The sequence below is a fragment of the Pogona vitticeps genome, chromosome 5 (assembly GCF_051106095.1).
Source record: "Pogona vitticeps strain Pit_001003342236 chromosome 5, PviZW2.1, whole genome shotgun sequence".
In the NCBI taxonomy this organism is placed as follows: domain Eukaryota; kingdom Metazoa; phylum Chordata; class Lepidosauria; order Squamata; family Agamidae; genus Pogona; species Pogona vitticeps.
This window is the reverse complement of record NC_135787.1, coordinates 39,726,325-39,743,402: the sequence shown is the minus strand read 5'-3', so window position 1 is coordinate 39,743,402 and position 17,078 is coordinate 39,726,325. Positions and strand designations below refer to the sequence as shown.

Sequence of the window (17,078 nt, the reverse complement as noted above, 5' to 3'; positions counted from 1 at the left end):
CCTCTTCCTTGGCCATGAACATTGCTGCCACATCCTTCTCCTTTTTGGGTCACCGGGGATCAGCCACATGACCACCGCCTTTTTTTGTGAGTGGACAAGCAAGTAGAGGCATGACTGTTACTGCCGTCTCTTTTTCATGAGAGGGCAAAGGGCATGGGCACAGCTATGGCAGCATCCTTCTCACGTGGATGGTAGAATGTGAGGGCTACTGCTCCCTTATCAACTTCCTTTTTCTTGGTTTGTTGCCAATGCCATACTTTCCTTTATTTGGGAGGGAGGAGCTGCCACCACTGTGTTGTGATAGGGAGTAGCAGTAGTGGTGCTTTGCTCCTACCTAAAGTGGCTGGAAAGCTTGGGTGACCCTTTAAACTACTCCTAATTGGGCCCTGTGTATGAGGAGTAATGAGATTAAGTACGCTTTTCCTGTCAAGATGGAATGCCTCTGCATGTGTAGATGCCCCAACATGGCCTACACTCATGGAATCAAATGCCCATAGGAGAAAATAACACAGCTGATCCTCTGTAGTAATCATCCACCTCTTTTTTTGTCAATACATTTTGAAACCTGGATTTCCCCACTCCTAGTCCAACACTGTAACCACTAAGCCACGTGATATTGGCTCAGTGTGACAGGAAAAGGCCTTGTCCTCTTTCTGCCTAAGACATTATTAAGACCACTGAGGGAAAAACAGTCTACCAATCTGGTTCTCTCCTGGATTGCCTTTTTGAAAAGTAGCATATTTTATTGTCCTAAACAGCAACTGCATTCCTTAACAGTGAGGAATACATTCCAGTAATGAAAGAAATTTGTCTGGGTAACTACTGTATTTGAACAAAGTACAGATAGAAGTGGTGCTTAATTTAGCAGGAAAGCAAAATGAAGCAGAACTCTGCTTGGTGGAGGGAGAGGGCTGAAGAGAGTTTAACATATACTGCAATTTAATAAGTTTTATTTTCCCTCCAAATTTCAAAGCTAACATTTGTAAACCTTTAAGGCACCAAAGAGAAAAAATAAAGAAGAGAAAATGTTTTTCCAGTGAAACACTTTAAATTTGCCAGCAAAACCAATGACACAAAACAAATTCCAAACTGTACACTCTTCAGCAGGCAAGATGTTAAATGTTGCAGGGAAGGGGAGAAAGGGTGATTGTAAGTTCTTGTTTGCCTGTGCGTTGTTTCAGGATGTAATGGGTTAGACACGGCAACGGGCCCCCTCTGGTGACACAGTGGTATCAGACGTCGCCCAAGATAGCCTGGTAGCTTTCTTCTTTCTGCTAAGGAGCCTGTGTGCCTCAACAGGGTGAATGTACAGCTTTGAGCTCACTGTGTTTAGATGGTGGACTTCAGAGGGGCTAACCTGGTGGAAATCTAACACCAGTATCTTGCCCACTGAGACTCATTTCTTTATAATCAGAAAGGCTGTAGGAGGAGGGGCAGCACGGCCATTGACCTGGCCTCACCCCGGGGGATGGGGTGGGGAGGCTCACATCTACCAAGGGAGTGTGAGTGTCATGCACAGCAGCAACAAAAATTTCACATACCACTCCTTACATATTTTACCCTCTTCCAAAGCAATGAGGGGCCCTCACCATAGTAAATGCCCCGTGTCTCATTCTGAGCCCTCAGAGGGCCTGTTTGTAACATCCTTCTCCCCCACCCACCCATCTTTACATGCTAAAGAAACCATGTAAACAGCAAGGGCTTAAGATCAACCTCTCCACATTCTGCTCCCACCCGTTTAACTTTTACCATTGGATCTGATGCAGAGAATACCCTCTTGAAAGCCTGTGCCTTCTGTGTACCTCTAAATACTTTTTTTTGGTCCCTTTTTGATTGGGCTATAAAAAATATCACCTCAATGTGGAGTTTAAAATTCACCCTTTGGCACCGTAGACCCGACTAGGTGTGCGGCCTTGCAGAAACTGCGTTTGACCAGTAGGTGGGGCAGCTGCAGCGGGTAGCCGCAAAACCCGTGGAGAGAGAGAGGCGCGGCCAAAGGCGGTTCGCGAGCAGCCCAGCTCCCTTGCCTCCCCCGTCGCTTGTCAGCAGCTGGACGCCTGACAGGGACTGGGGAAAAAGAGCAGCATGGGAAGAAGGAAGAGCAATGGCGCTGAGCCAGCGTTCCTCACAAAGAAGCGGCGGCGCAGGTTGTGGCTTTTTTCAGCACAGTGTGTTTCCTGCCGATGACAGCTTTAGCCCCGAGGTGGAGAGCGGGGACTCGTGGGCTGGGCTGCTTTTCAGGAGCGCCGGCCCTATTGGAAACAGAAGGGTGATTCTAGGGTGTAAATATGGATGTTCGAAAGACAGAACAAAGGAAGACAGTAAATTCCAGGGGACTTCCTAAAATACTCGTCTTGGGGAATTTCTCTCTCTCTCTCTCTCTCTCTCTCTCTCTCTCTAATCCCTCCAGAAATTATTTGTGCATGGAAACAGATATGGCCAGGTTTCCCAAAGCAGTAGAAAACAAAAGAATGCTTTTAAGCATGTGCAGAATGCATTTACTCACTAGCTGAACTACTGTCACCTCCATCATCATCATCATCATCATCATCATCATCTTCATCATCGTTGTAAGAGTCGGGATTCTCTCTCTCTCTCTCTCTCTCTTTTGGATTACCCCATGTCTGGCATCTCCTAAATGGGGTGCTCTCTATCTCTTGAATTATACAATCGGTTTGCTTTTTTAAAGTCCCTATTGGTTCAATCTCCAGCAAGCCAGTGTCAGGCTACTCTGTTTAGTATTGCCAGCCTTATTTCTAGCAACAACAACAAAAAAACCCATCTTTTAGTGGTTAGGTGTGACAGAACAGTTTCAGCTACTGAACTAACAAGGCTGGTTAACAGCCTGGGACAAACTGCTGCCAGATTCCTCTGCTCCCACCCCCACCTTGAGTAATTTCCAAGTTTATTGGCATAACAGTGATTTCCAAAGTGTCTTAAAAGTGCCTGCATTGAAAGGTCACTGCAATATGGAAAGCACTAAAGAAACAGATCAGAAATGTATAAGCTAACATTTGTTCAGAGGCAAATTGTCCAATTGACTTCTAAGCTGATTCATATATAGCTCTACTAGCTGCAAATATCCATTGTTGGGCTAGTCCATATGGGAATTAACAGGGAAGAATAGAGTTGTGAAACAGGACTTTGGTTATAAATGTGTAAGATCTGAGGAGAAGAGAGAAACAACCACTGAGTATTTTGGAAAGGTTGAACTAATATTTCATCTTGCATTAAACTGGACCTTAAAATAAATATATTCCTGTTACAGTACTACATAAGAACAAATACCACAGCTTGTAGGTCCTTATGTTATTGCTGCCAATATACTTACAAACGAGACAACTTCAGTATGATCCAATTCCCTATAATGCTGTGTTCACAATACTTAAACTCCCAGAATCGCCAGCGTAGTCCATATTTTACTCCATTCAGCAGGGTCCCAATCTGTATCCAAAGGACTCTGCTTTTTGTTAATAATTGTAAAGCACTAGGAAACCTTCAACTAATATTATTTAATGCTTCCTATGGGCCTGTAAATTCTGAATCTAAGCAGGAAAGCTTTATATGTGACAAATACTTTATTACATTTACTTTTCTTTCTGCTGAAACTAGTTCTGTTAAAATAACAACACAGGAGAAAGTAACACAGGGCTTCCTAGAACATTTAGTTTATGTCAAAGTCAGTATCGGCAAAGGTTCATGAGCCTAGAGCTCTTTCTTTTCTGCCCATGGAATTATCCTAATGGCTACAACTGATGTGACATGTAAGAGTTTATTTTTCTGCTTCTGTTTGCATCCAGAGGCTGGGAAGAAGTTGCAGACACTCCTTTATGTGGGGAGGCCAATTCATTCAGTCATCAAATTTTGTTATTTGTGGCATGCAATTTTTAAAATCACTTATAATTCCTCTAAGAACACTGTGGGGAATGTATGGTCCTCCAGGCATTATTGGGCTACAATTCCCGTTATCTTTAGCCAACATAGCCAGTAATGATGGGTGTTGCACTCCAGCTACATCTGAAGGGCCACCTACTTCCTATCCCTGCTATAATATCTATAACCATTTACTATCAAAGCAGATAAGTCATTTGCCTTTATTCCAGTGCTGGTCCCAGATTTTTGAAGGCATTGGGCAAGAATCCATCAATGCCCTTTCCTCATTCATTGAGCTACCCACCTTACAATCCTTATCACCAACTCAGACATATATATAGCATACCATTGCTTGCATATCTTCCAACCATGCAGGGGGAATATTGGGCAGCACACTCAATCTAGTGACTCCAGCCTTTGCTTTCCCCCAATGTCTGAGTTGGTGATAAGGATTGTACGGTGGGTAGCTCAATGAATGAGGAAAGGGCATTGATGGATTCTTGCCCAATGCCTTCAAATATCTGGGACCAGCACTGGAATTCAGGCAAATGACTTATCTGCTTTGATAGTAAATGGTTATAGATATTATAGCAGGGATAGGAAGTAGGTGGCCCTTCAGATGTAGCTGGAGTGCAACACCCATCATTACTGGCTATGCTGGCTAAAGATAACGGGAGCTGTAGCCCAATAATGCCTGGAGGACCATACATTCCCCACAGTGTTCTTAGAGGAATTATAAATGATTTTAAAAATTGCATGCCACAAATAAAGTTTGAAGAATGATGTTGCATTTTAATTGAGAACAACTGGGCACTGTCACACTTCATTCTGTGCTTGCAAAAAAAGCACCTGGCCTTTACCATCCTTTATAGCCACCTCTGTCCTTCATTTGTGCACGCCACTCCTCTTGGCAATAGCTGGTGCCTTTTGTGATTGGTGAAGCAGCAACCATTGGTGGATGCAGTAGAAACTGGTGCTCATACAAGCATCTACAGAGACATATTTTCTGCCTCCCCTTTCACACACGGCGGCCCTCTGCCTATGAGAAGGAAGAAAGCTAGAGTGATATGGATGAGAGTAGTTTGAGTTTTAGGCAGAAGAGTGGCTCATCTGTCCCAATGGGCAATCTGGCACTGCTACTCCTCAAAGAAGGAGATTAGCCCCAGATCAGTAACACTGCAGGAGGAGGATATTGTGCTGTTGAGGGGGACCTGCTGCAGGGTCTGTAGATTATCATAATCATCATCATATTGTGAAGGAACCTCATGGAGCAATGGTTACTGCAGTACTGCAGTCAAGACTCTGCTCACAACCTGAGATTGATCCAAACAGGCTCAGGTAGCTGGCTCAAGGTTGATTCAGTCTTTCATATTTCCAAGGTTGGTAAATAGAGCACCCAGCTCACCAGGGACAGGGGTGTGTGTACCCTGCATAATTAAATTGTAAACCACCCAGAGAGTGCTATGGCGCAGTATATAGGCAGCAAGCTTTGCTTTTGCTTTGCTTAATCTAAAACATGCCCTGCACAAACTGCTGTCCTTTTTTTCCTTCATGAGTTCCATCATTTGTTTGCTCACCAAGCAGAGAGCTCATGAATAAGCAAGGCAGTGTCTTCTTGCAACCAGTATTCGCTTGCTGTTTGCACTCTCCTGTTGGCTCCAAAGGAAAAGTGAGTGAACAAGGAGATTGCAGGGGTGAAAAGGAAGATCATGTATGGGGGGGAGGGGGGGAGGAGAACGTGATGACATGTGGCCTCTCAACAGGTGCTCAACCATGCCAGCTTTGCTAAAGTTCTTTTCCACACGTGCCCTCTGCTGTTTTCATGTCATTCAAAGATTTTTCTCTTTGACCTTGAACAAATCCTTTTATACAGCATGAATCCTAGCAGGCTTCCAGTTGACCAGTAAAAGTTAAATGTCAATAACTTTCTGTGGATGTTAAAAATGTAGCAGAATGCTTTTGATTCTGTCTTCACTGATGATGTGAGGATTTTAAAACGTTGATTTACGTGGAAGTTTTATGTTTTTAATGAGTTTTTCTGACAGCTAGAATAATAGCAAGGGGCAGATTGCCTGGGACCTCCCTGTGAGATAGACACTCCCTCATCTTCATGGGAAAGAGCCACAGGAATCACCCGCATGATCCAACTACCGTCACATGGGCAATTTAAACTAAGATGGGAAATTTTTTGGCTATCCTGATGTTGAACCTCAGTTCCCATCAGCCCTAGCCAGCCACACCAGTAGTGATGATGAGAGTTGCAACTCACTGGTACAACCAGACCACACTACCATTATTAGCCATGCTGGCTACATCTTCTGGGAATTGGAATTTAACAATCTCCTGAGGCTGCAGGTTGCTCACCACTAGGCTAAGATAATGGCTGTCAGACTCCACAGCTGGATTTCAAACCATCCCCTTGCAAACAAGGAACCGCTGCTGTCTCCGGTGCCAGAGCAGGAGACTGGAGTAGGGGGCTGGCTCTCCGGGCGCGAGTCTCCCTCCGATGTCGCCTGAAGTGGCGGCAACTTTCAGGCCTCTGCGGATCTTTCCACCTGGGCTGCTGAACTGCAGACTGAACATGAAAAAAGCCACATCTGCTGCACAGAAGATGAGGAGGATGACTCCACAGGAGAGTCTGAAGATGATCAAGATGAGGGTGAACAGTGGGAGACAGACCTGGAAATAGAAGAATCGAGAAAATCATATGACCCTGCAGGAAGAGCCAGATACCTTGACACTTGCCAGACCTATGGTATTGTCCCCATCTCTTATTTTTTTTACACCATATGAAAGATTCCGAACTGACCCTGACGCACCACGGCCTTAATCCTAAACCAGCCAAAGCTCTAGCCCTTCCCTTGACGAACAACGTGTCTGTTGTAAAGTTAAACTTGAGCGACAACTGGATGGATGGAGAGGGAACAGCTGCCATTGAAGAAACATTGCTTCATTTCAGTTGTTGATCTGCCAGAGAACAGATCCGGAGTGCATGGAGCAAAGGCTCTGTCTGCTCTGCTATGCTTTGGGCAAATGCAACCCTCGTGACCCTGAAGCTTTTGGGGAATGAGCTGAACGGCGATGCTGCCAAATATCTAGCAGAGGTCTTGATGACCAACAACCAAGTGGCGCCCCTCGGTCTCAGCCACAACATGCTGGGAGACGCCGCAGGTAAAGCCACCCTGGACCACAATGGATGGAGAGATCCCACATGTTGTCAGCAGGACAACGAAGATTTGTCCCTTGGCGATGGCATGGCTTTTGATCCAGTGGTGTGAGATGAGTCCTGAGAGGAGGCAGGCAAGCACTTAAGGAGCCCCAGTGAATATCACAAGCTCCTTTACATAGATCTGGTCTGCTGAAGGGCTAGCACAAGCCAATCGGATGCTTCCAATGGAAAGCAGAGATGCTTTCATGGCATAGGATGCCATTGTATCCTCTCCTCGGTTGTATCGTATGTTTAAAGTATCAGATGTTCAGGTGGTAGTTCCCCTCCTTCTGGGAAATTTTATTTTATTGCATTTTATTATGTCTCCTGTATTTTGCTTTGTGCTTTTATAATTTACTTCTGTTGTTATGTTTCCGATTCTATTGTTATTACTGTTTAGTTGTTGTAAACTACCCAGAGTGGCCTTGGCTGCCAGAAGGGTGGTATAGAAATCAAATAAATAAATAAATAAATAAATAAATAAATAAATAAATAAATAAATAAATAAATAAATAAATAAATAAATAAATAAATAAAATAGTGAGTGGGGGAGAGAAAATGCCTTCAAGCAGGGGAACTTGCAGAAAAAGAAAACAGCATGCCATGTACTTGGCGGGATGAAGGCAAGTCAACCTGACTTGATAGCAAGTGCCCAAGAAGGAGCCTGTTTAATGCATTTGTTCACAGAAAGGATTGCACTAGGCTAGGGGAAAGTGGATGCCAAAGTGGGGGCAGAATTGCCTGGTCTACTTAGCACCTCTGCTGTTACGACAAACACCCGGAGTCCTTTCCTTTTGTTTGCTCAAACATTGCAGAGCTTCCTTCAGCTTATTTGCTGTAGCAAAGTTGTGGGTGGGAGGGAGTCAGCTTTCAGTCGCTGGGCATGAAGATGCTGTTTGGCCTGCTCACAGACAACCCTCAACAGCTGGTTATAATTATGTGCTGCAGCTTCAGAGGAAGTTGCTGGCTGTGGGGAGTGTGCAGGGCTTGGCTGCAGATCAGCTGTTCTTAAGGGTATAGCAGTGATATGGAGAAAAGAGCAACGGCCCTAAGCAAAGGGGAGGATAAAATGCTGCTCATCCCCTCTCCCCATCTGAGCTGGCTTCTGGTTGAATCACTGCATGGTGGTGAGGGTCCCTTTGCATATACAGAGCTAAAGTGAAGCTGGCCAAAGGAAAGGCCTTGTTCAGCTGCCAGGAATTCATACCACTATACTAGGAAGGAAGAAACAACCTGCCTTCTCCTAAGAGTTTTGCAATGTGGCTCTAGGATTTTTTTAATGTACAGAGCTTTCAGAAATGAGAAAGGAGAGTGTGATGGATAGATACTTTCATTTATTAAAATGATAGGGGCGTTTTGGTCTTAACACTTCAACTTTGACAGATATAAACCAAACTTGTGAAAATGCAACTATCCAGATCCTTGGCAAGGCTTCTGCAAACATGGGTTTGGGGATGTAATATTCTTCAGAGCTTGGGGAACATTACTTTTTTTTTTGTCTAGAACTCCCTGAAATAGCCCCAGCATGGTAGAGTTAATTTAGCTGTAGTTTCAAAAAGTAATGTTCACTATCTCTGGATTATTCCTTAGATTTACATCCCTCTTCTGCTCACTTTCCATCATTTTTAATTTTGAATGAATGCAAAGCTAAATCCTTGAATAAAAATTTAAGATAGAGTCTCCACCATCATCTACAGTCTAGAGCAGGGGTCCCCAACCCCCCAGTCCACGACCTGGCATGGGTCTATGGCCTAGGCAGGAGCGTCCCATGGACAGAGATCTCCTGCCCCCCGAAAGCGTCCCCCACGAGCAAGCATCCTGTGCATGCGCATGAGCGCAACACACACCCAGTGAGTGTGCCATGCCCCCATGAGCATGCCACACACACACACAGACCCCAGACCCCAAACAGTCCATGGCTGGGAAAAGGTTGGGGACCATGGGTCTAGAGTATTATAAAATAAGGTAGAATTTGAAGATATTTAATGAAACTGGAATGAAATTTTACAAATTAGCATTTTCACTAGATCAGTTGGTCTGTAGATCAGTTATGAAGTACATTGAGTTGACAGCAGCAATATTGAATTGCTGTTACTGTTGTTGAATTCAGTTGTTACAGTAGTGGCGACATGCGGTTAGAGCTGTACTTAGTCGTGCTTGTAGTAGAACCATCAACACAAATTCTTTCAAAGAATGGGGCTTAAGTTAGTAATGATAAACTTGCCCAACTGATGGGCCAACTCTGATCATAGATAAGTCTGAATCCAACCCACTGTTCCTTAATAATTGTTAATGAGAATCTATTGAGAACAGAAGTGATTTATAGTTTAACACAGACACCATTATACTCTTTTAAAAATTCTCTGTGTTATGTATCATATTTTTGTAACACTTTTCCTATAATAGCAATGAAACAGGCTGCTGCCTTTTGGTATATTAGACTTACATATGACTCATTCATTATCTTTACTGGGATAATGTCTATTAATGCAAAAACAGCAAAAAGTCCAGTGGCACCTTTAAGACAAAGAGGTTTTATTTGGCCTAGCCCACAGAAGCTTATGCCAAATAAAACTTGTTAATCGTAAAGGTGCCACAGAACTCTTTTTTGTTTTGAGTTTAATTGATTTTCTTTCTCATATCAGACAGGTGTCCTATCTCAACACATACTGTAAATTAGGACCGTAGGACTTGTGATCCACCAGCTGAACTATAGCTGTTGCAATGTCTGACGATGCCTGGCTCAAATCTCCTGCAAAAATGGGAGTGGTGTGTCAGGTATCTGGCAAACCATGATACATAGATCGTAGGCTGCATTCATCACAGTGGGACACGTATTTTGCAGTTCTTAACTCCGCTATTAACTCATTGAGGGTTATATGTAATGAGCTCCATAGGAGGTTCCCCTTGACATTATTCTTAAAATATTGCAACCTAACTCATTTACAGTACAACTCCAGTATGACTCCCAAGAGCATATATGCATGCTATACATGAGTAGTCATGTTGGGGCTGCATACAGCAGTGTGTGTGTGTGTGTGTGTGTGTGTGTGTGTGCGTGTGTGTGTTGCTCACCTGGAACCAGTTTGGATCTTGAGTAGAAAGAAGTTCCTTGATCCTGGTTAGACACGGGTCATTAATTAAAAACAAATCACCAACTTACGTAATTTTTAAAAATCACAAATTCATCTGTTTGTATTCATAAGAATCAATGTCCCAATGAATACAAATCCATGTGTTTTAGTGATTGTTTTATTTGCCAATACAACAGCCCCCCAGCTATCTAGAGAACCTGGAATTACAGGGAAGCTTCCTCTGACTCACCTCTATAATTCCTCCAAGTTTGGTGAAGATTGTCTTTCCAAAGTCCACATTATACACCCACAAGGAGGGCCTCCCCAGGAATATTCCCCCCCCCCAGGTACCTAGAGACACCAACATCACAAAGATGCTTTCCATGACTCTCCTCTTCAGTCCCTCCAAGCTTGGTGAAGATTAGGTTTTCCCAAGCCAGCTGCTAAAGGGTACTTTCCTGGGGGCCCCACTTTGTGGGTGTATAATTTAGATGTCTAAAACCCAATCTTCACCAAACTTGAAGGAATTGTAGAGGAGAGGCAGTAGAAACTTCTTTGTGATTTTGACATCTCTAGGTGTCTGTGGGGAAGTTTCCTGGGGGGCCCTCCTTGTGGTTTTATAACTCAGATGTCTGAAACCCAACCTTCACCCAATGTACAGGGTTCGTAGAGAAGAGGCAGAGGGAGTCATGGTGAAGAAAAATTGGAAGAATTTCTCAACCATCTCAACAGCATCCACCCAAATATACAATTCACCATGGAAAAAGAAATAGAGGGCCAACTCCCGTTCTTAGATGTCATGGTCCTATGCAAAACTGACCTCCAACTGGGACACAAGGTCTACAGAAAACCCACCCACACAGACCAGTGCCTACACAAAAACTCCAACCACCACCCACAGCGAAAAAGAGGCATAATCAAAACACCGGTAGACCGGGCAAATCGGAACTGTGAAACTCAGTTTCTCAGCACTGAACTCAACCATCTCAATTGGGACCTACAGGCAAATGGCTACTCCGAATATGAAATCACAAGAGCCATCAAACCAAGAAAACAACACCGAACTGAAGAAGAAAAACAAATAAAGTATTTCTGCCGTACATCAAAGGGGTCACGGACCGCATGGGGAAACTTTTGAAAAAACACAACCTACAAACAGTATTCAAGCCCACCACAAAAATACAACAAATGTTACAGTCAGCAAAGGACAGAAGGGACCCCCTCACCACTGCACGAGTATACTGAATACCTTGCAGTTGTGGCCAGGTATATAATGGAACCACAAAATGAAACATCCACACCAGAATCAAAGAACATGAGAGACACTGCAGACTAAAACAACCAGAAAAATCTGCAGTAGCTGAACATGCCCTAAAACAAACTGGACATGAAATTCTATTTCAAAATACTGAAATACTGGACAACACCAGCAATCATTACGTCAGACTGCACAGGGAAGCCATTGAAATCCACAAGCACAAGCACAGTTTCAACAAAAAAGAGGAAAGTATGAAGCTCAACAAAACTTGGCTCCCAGCTCTCAAACATACAGCATGCAAAAGGTCAATGAACTCCACCCAGCCACAAGGACAGGGGATCACTACACACAAAAGACCAGCTAATGACACCCATCAACCACAGTGACAGATAATCTCTTTTCCTTAGCACAATACACCCACAACAAGACACACTAATCACCCATCTATAGAAAAAGACAAAAGCCCATCTCACAGCCATAAATACTGCACTCCCAAGCCAACTACACCAGAGCACAGAGTGCTGTCCTCTGAAGATGCTGGCCACAGAGACTGGTGAAACGTTAGGAAGAACAACCTTCAGAACACGGCCAAAGAGCCCGAAAAACCCACAACAACCATTAGATCCCGGCCGTGAAAGCCTTCGCAAATACAAAAAAAATATATTTGTAATTCATGATTTATCAACCTTGACAAAACAGGAATCAAAACAAATCACAATTTTTCTGATGTGTGCCCATCTCTACTCCTGATATATGAGTTCCACTGTTTCCTAATCTTTTTTTGGGCTAAATTCCTGTGCTTCTCTTCCATAGCATAGGCCCAGGATATGTGGAAGAAAATCTTTCTCCTTTTCTTTGGAAGAGACATTTTTCCAGTGAAATACTCACTACTTTATTGGTTGTGGACTCTAATATTGGGAACCAGCTTCCCGTTGTAATGCAGCATGTCTAGACATTTGCTTTCTTCATGTATGCAGGTTATTCATACATACTAGCTTTCCTCACACATGGCACCTTACATACATTACAGCACCCATTATCTATATGCATTGTTACCTTTGCTGTGTGGGAATGATGGTAGTTGTAATGTGGTTGCAGATACAAAGTTACGGGAGGCTGTCATAGGCTGTTTATGACTAATGTTTTGTTCTGAAGTGTATCCATATTCACTAGGATTGCTGCTGCCATTTACCAATTTTGAAATGTGTACTGTATATCATATTTTTAATTTTTTTAAAAAAAATATGACATATGATTTTATGGAGAAAAGCAATGAGTTATAAATTTGGCTGGTTGAGGAGATTGGAGAGACAGAAAAAAAATTGCTAGTTTTTTTTTATTATTTACAAAAAACAGAGGTAGCCTTACTGGCACAAAACATATTGCATAATTCACAATGGGGTGGTACTTTTGTTAGGCCTAGTAAAAAAGGTGCAAAGTTTGCAAGTTTTAAAGATTATTACCTCTTAATCAGGCAAGATGTTGCTCAACTTAGAGTGGGCCAACAGGTTTGATCTTAAGCCTTCCTCATCTTCTGGTGGTCTTTGTTGGAAGAATCTTCCAGAACATCACCTCTCTTGTAACGTCTCCTCATTGAAGCCCAATAGGAGCATTCCAGTAGTAAGAAAAAGGTAGCCTTTTCATTGACCATCTTTCAATCTCCTATTGCTCTCTAAAGAAATAATGATTCAGCATTTCCTGTATTATCCCCTTGCTAAGTTTAAGCTGTTAACATATCTTTCTTGAGAGTGGGTTATGCCCCCCTCCCCAATCTCTGTGCCATGTGCTCAGGTCTCAATGATCTTCTACCTAATAAGGACAGTTTTTCCTATTGTATTTTATTTAAAAAAAAATCTTACTAAACTTTTGTTTTGAACTTATAATCTTCCTTGTTTATTGCTCCAAAGAATAGACAGTAGGTGACCTTAAATGCTCACAGAGAACACTATTGCTATTTTCCTTTGCTAACGAAGGAGACCTCTTAACAGAACTCTCCCAACTGGATTTAACAATCTGAATAAAAATTTACAACAGTCTTGGATGGCATGAGGAGGCAAGCTGCACACAACAGAAGGAGCTTCATCAGGTGATGCAATGATGTTAGAGCTATTAGATGTCACCAGCTATGGCCCAAAGACTGACTGGAAGCTGAAATGTTAGAAGCCTTTCAACCTCCATGCTAGACAAAGCTGTATTTTGTAATTATTTTCCCCATGTTTTCCTGTTTTCTTTTTACATTTTTTGTTCCACTTTTTATTATCTTCACTGAAACCCCATATATATCCAGTTATGATTTAATTTATTTAGTTACCTAGTGGACACGAACTGTTAAAATACGTTTGCCAGAAGGCATAAGAGTGTTAACAAGTGCAATTAAAACAAACAGAAAAACAAGTCATTTCTGCTTCTAAAAACTCAGCCCCATACTTACTACATCATTTCTTTCATTGCAGAAAAAAAAATCTACTTGCTCTTTGGGAAAACGCAGCACAGCTGAAGTCTCATCTGGATGAATGGCCAATCCAAAGAAGCACATGATATCTGTCAAGTACAGAAGTTTGCAAGCAAAGCTGGCTTTTGTCCTGCCATTCTTGTTGGTATCTTTCAACATAGTAATTCTTTTCAGTATGCCCTAAGCCCCACTGTTAGAGTATGTGTCGTGGTCAATAAATGCATTGTGAAATCTCTGTAAAGGTTTACTCAGCAAACAATAACAGAACTGTTATATTGCACCAACAATCCACATAGAGCTACTTTGAAGTTGGTTCTAGGTGAAACAGCTGGAAGCATCTTCTAATCTTGAATACAAAAGATTAAAGCAGTGGTGAGGCCTGTGTTATAATACTGTTGGTTGTGTGGAATAAACAAGAATAGAAACATGAAATCAATTGTAACTCAGGCTCATGAACTACACTGCTTGTTTTTTGCCACAGAGACCAGACATTGCCTTGCTGGAAGACAATGGTAGGGTTAGAAAATTATACCCTACTGCTTCCTCTCCAAATGGAGGAGATAAAAGTTTGGCAGATTCTGGGACACTATTTGCTTTTGACTTTTTCATCCTGTCTTTTCTCCATGGGGCTCACATCAGTTTGCATACAAGTTACTCTATGTATTAGTCACAACAGTCTTAGAGGACAATCTGTGAATGATCCCAGGCATCACACAAGCTTCTTGGGGATTTAAGCCAAGGTCTCCACAGTCCAAGTCATAACTTTAAACACCATACAGTTCTCAGGACACAAATAGCCAAATCCTATCTTTTTGTTTCAAAGGTCTTGTTAATTTAACTGAAGTCTACCTCATTGTTCTTTTCTCTATCACTGTAAATTTGTTGTTGTTTAGTCATTAAGTCGTGTCTGACTTAATGGGGCCCCATGGACCAGAGCACGCCAGGCCCTCCTGTCTTCCATTGTTGGGTCAAATTCAGGTTGGTAGCTTCAATGACACTGTCCAACCATCTTGTCCTCTGTCATCCCCTTCTCCTCTTGCCTTCACACTTTCCCAACATCAGGGGCTTTTCCAGGGAGTCTTCTCTTCTCATGAGATGGCCAAAGTATTGGAGCCTCAGCTTCAGGATCTGTCCTTCCAGTGAGCACTCAGGGCTGATTTCCTTCAGAATGGATAGGTTTGATCTCCTTGCAGTCCATTTAAATACCATATTTTTCCATGTATAAGATGATACTTTTGTCTAAAATCTTTAGACTAAAAATTGAGGGTCGTCTTATACACAGAAGTAAGGAGGGAGAAAAGGGATCAAAGCACTTTGATTCCTGCTTTCTGTGGCCACTTTCTTCACAAGAAAGTGGAGAGGGAAAGCAGGGCTCAAAGCACTTTGATTCCTGCTTTCAGTGCTTTGATCCCTGCTTTCCCCCTCCACTTTCTTGTGAAGAAAGTATAGGGGGAAAGCAGGTATCAAAGCGCTCAAAGCAGGGATCAAAGTGCTTTGATACCTGCTTACAGCACTTTGATCCTTGCTTTCCCCCTCCACTTGCTAAGCCCTACTTAGATTTCTTAATTTTGGGTTAGAAAAGGGGGGGGCATCTTATACACGGAAAATATGGTACCATTTTATGTACTAACTAACATCTCAATATATATATTTTAAAAAACAAGGAAATAACAGTTCAGTAAATGAAAGGTGATCTAATCCCCTAATAATCTGCTTTAATATTTCACTTCTTCATTCTTAATTACAGTAAGCCAGCAAAATGTGTTGTTCCAAAAAGAAACAAGTATGCGGACTGTCATCTTAGCCCCATCAATTAAGAAACAAAGATCTCTGTTATACAAAGATCTCTATATTTATTTTCCTAGTAAATAGGAAAAAAGTAACCATGTGAGGCATGAGTAAAAATGAAGTAATGGGTCGGATAATACCTTTGTCAGATCACTACAGAATTACAACAAGGAAAGCTTTGTAGTTAATCAGAATTTGTCTTCAAGGTTAGATGTTAATAAAATTGGGGGATGGTGAAGAATCATCACATTCTGGAAATCAGGTCAATTGTAATAGTTGTTGTTGTTGAAGGCACATTGTCTGCAAGACAAGATGGAGATTGCAGATTCAGTTAGAAACAAAGGCATCAGAGTGTCACCTCTCTATATAGGGAGGAAAAAAAAGGCTCTGGGACCCTTTTTGACAGCCCTGCCCTATGATTAGGGACAGCAAAGCAGCCATTTCTAGTGACAGATTTTGGGTGTCATAATTTAATTTATTAAGATTGTATTTGAATTGACAATAAGAAGTCTGACTTTCTGCTTTCAGCCAACAGATCCTGATATTTTGTTATCTTTGTTTTCCATAGAATCTGTCTTGCCATGCAAGCAATTATATGTAGTTTGATATTTGAAACTTTTCCCCCCATGTACCCAAATTTTATGCTATCTAAGCCTGAGAAAGAGAAAGAATCCTGGGGAATTAAAAAACCCACCATGTTTAATTGTTCCAATAAAATGTATTCACCAACCCAGAATATTATGTTTTAGGGTGTATCTGGAAAACCAGTGCAGTATAGTGGATAGAGGGACAGATAAGGATTTAGGAGGTTTGGGTTCAAATCTCTTCCTGGCTATGGAGCCTCACTGGCAGGTGGCACCACTCAAACTACCCCTTAAACATGTCAATTACTTTGGGAACCCTACTAGGGTAACTTTATCTATGCTACACGGTTATATCAATTTCATATCGTTTTAAGCTATTGCAGTTCAGTCCTAAGGAAACCTAGGATTTCTGGCATGATGAGGTACTTATAATTTTCTGCTAAAGAACCAGTTGAGTGCATTACAGCTCTCTTCCAGTCAATTCTAAACACCTCTCCAAACTACAAACCTCAAGTTTCTCCAGATGGAGCCATGACACTTAGTGGTATAAAACAGACACAACATGAGGTACAGATACACCACCTTCCCTACCTCATACTGAATTGTAGTGCTTACAGAACTGGTTGTGGTTTAGCTGTTATAAGATCCCATCAGAACTCTTACTTCCAAGCAGAGTAGTATTAAGCTTGATTGGTGTTTCCCAATCCAGTGCTTCCAGAAGTGGCAGTCCCTACATTGCTGAAGGCTCCTATTGGTACTATTAGACAATTACTGAGGTCTACATAGAACCATTCAGAACTTGTACCACAATCTGTTATCAGAAAGAAAGAAAAAGGAATGA

The 17,078-nt window shown here is 42.2% G+C and overlaps 2 long non-coding RNA genes across 2 annotated transcripts in view; one reads left to right on the top strand and one right to left on the bottom strand.

Annotated features, from left to right (window-relative positions):
- The first annotated feature begins 1,983 nt into the window (after window positions 1–1,983).
- On the top strand, window positions 1,984–14,100 carry LOC140707583 (uncharacterized). The gene is made up of 2 exons (XR_012087730.2): window positions 1,984–2,147; window positions 13,867–14,100. It is a non-coding gene; the product is annotated as an uncharacterized LOC140707583 (long non-coding RNA).
- Window positions 13,269–17,078, bottom strand: part of LOC140707585 (uncharacterized) — a 24,116-nt gene continuing 20,306 nt past the window's right edge. The window contains exon 2 of the long non-coding RNA XR_013545858.1: window positions 13,269–15,953. This is a non-coding gene — a long non-coding RNA (uncharacterized LOC140707585). The remainder of the gene's footprint in view (window positions 15,954–17,078) is intronic.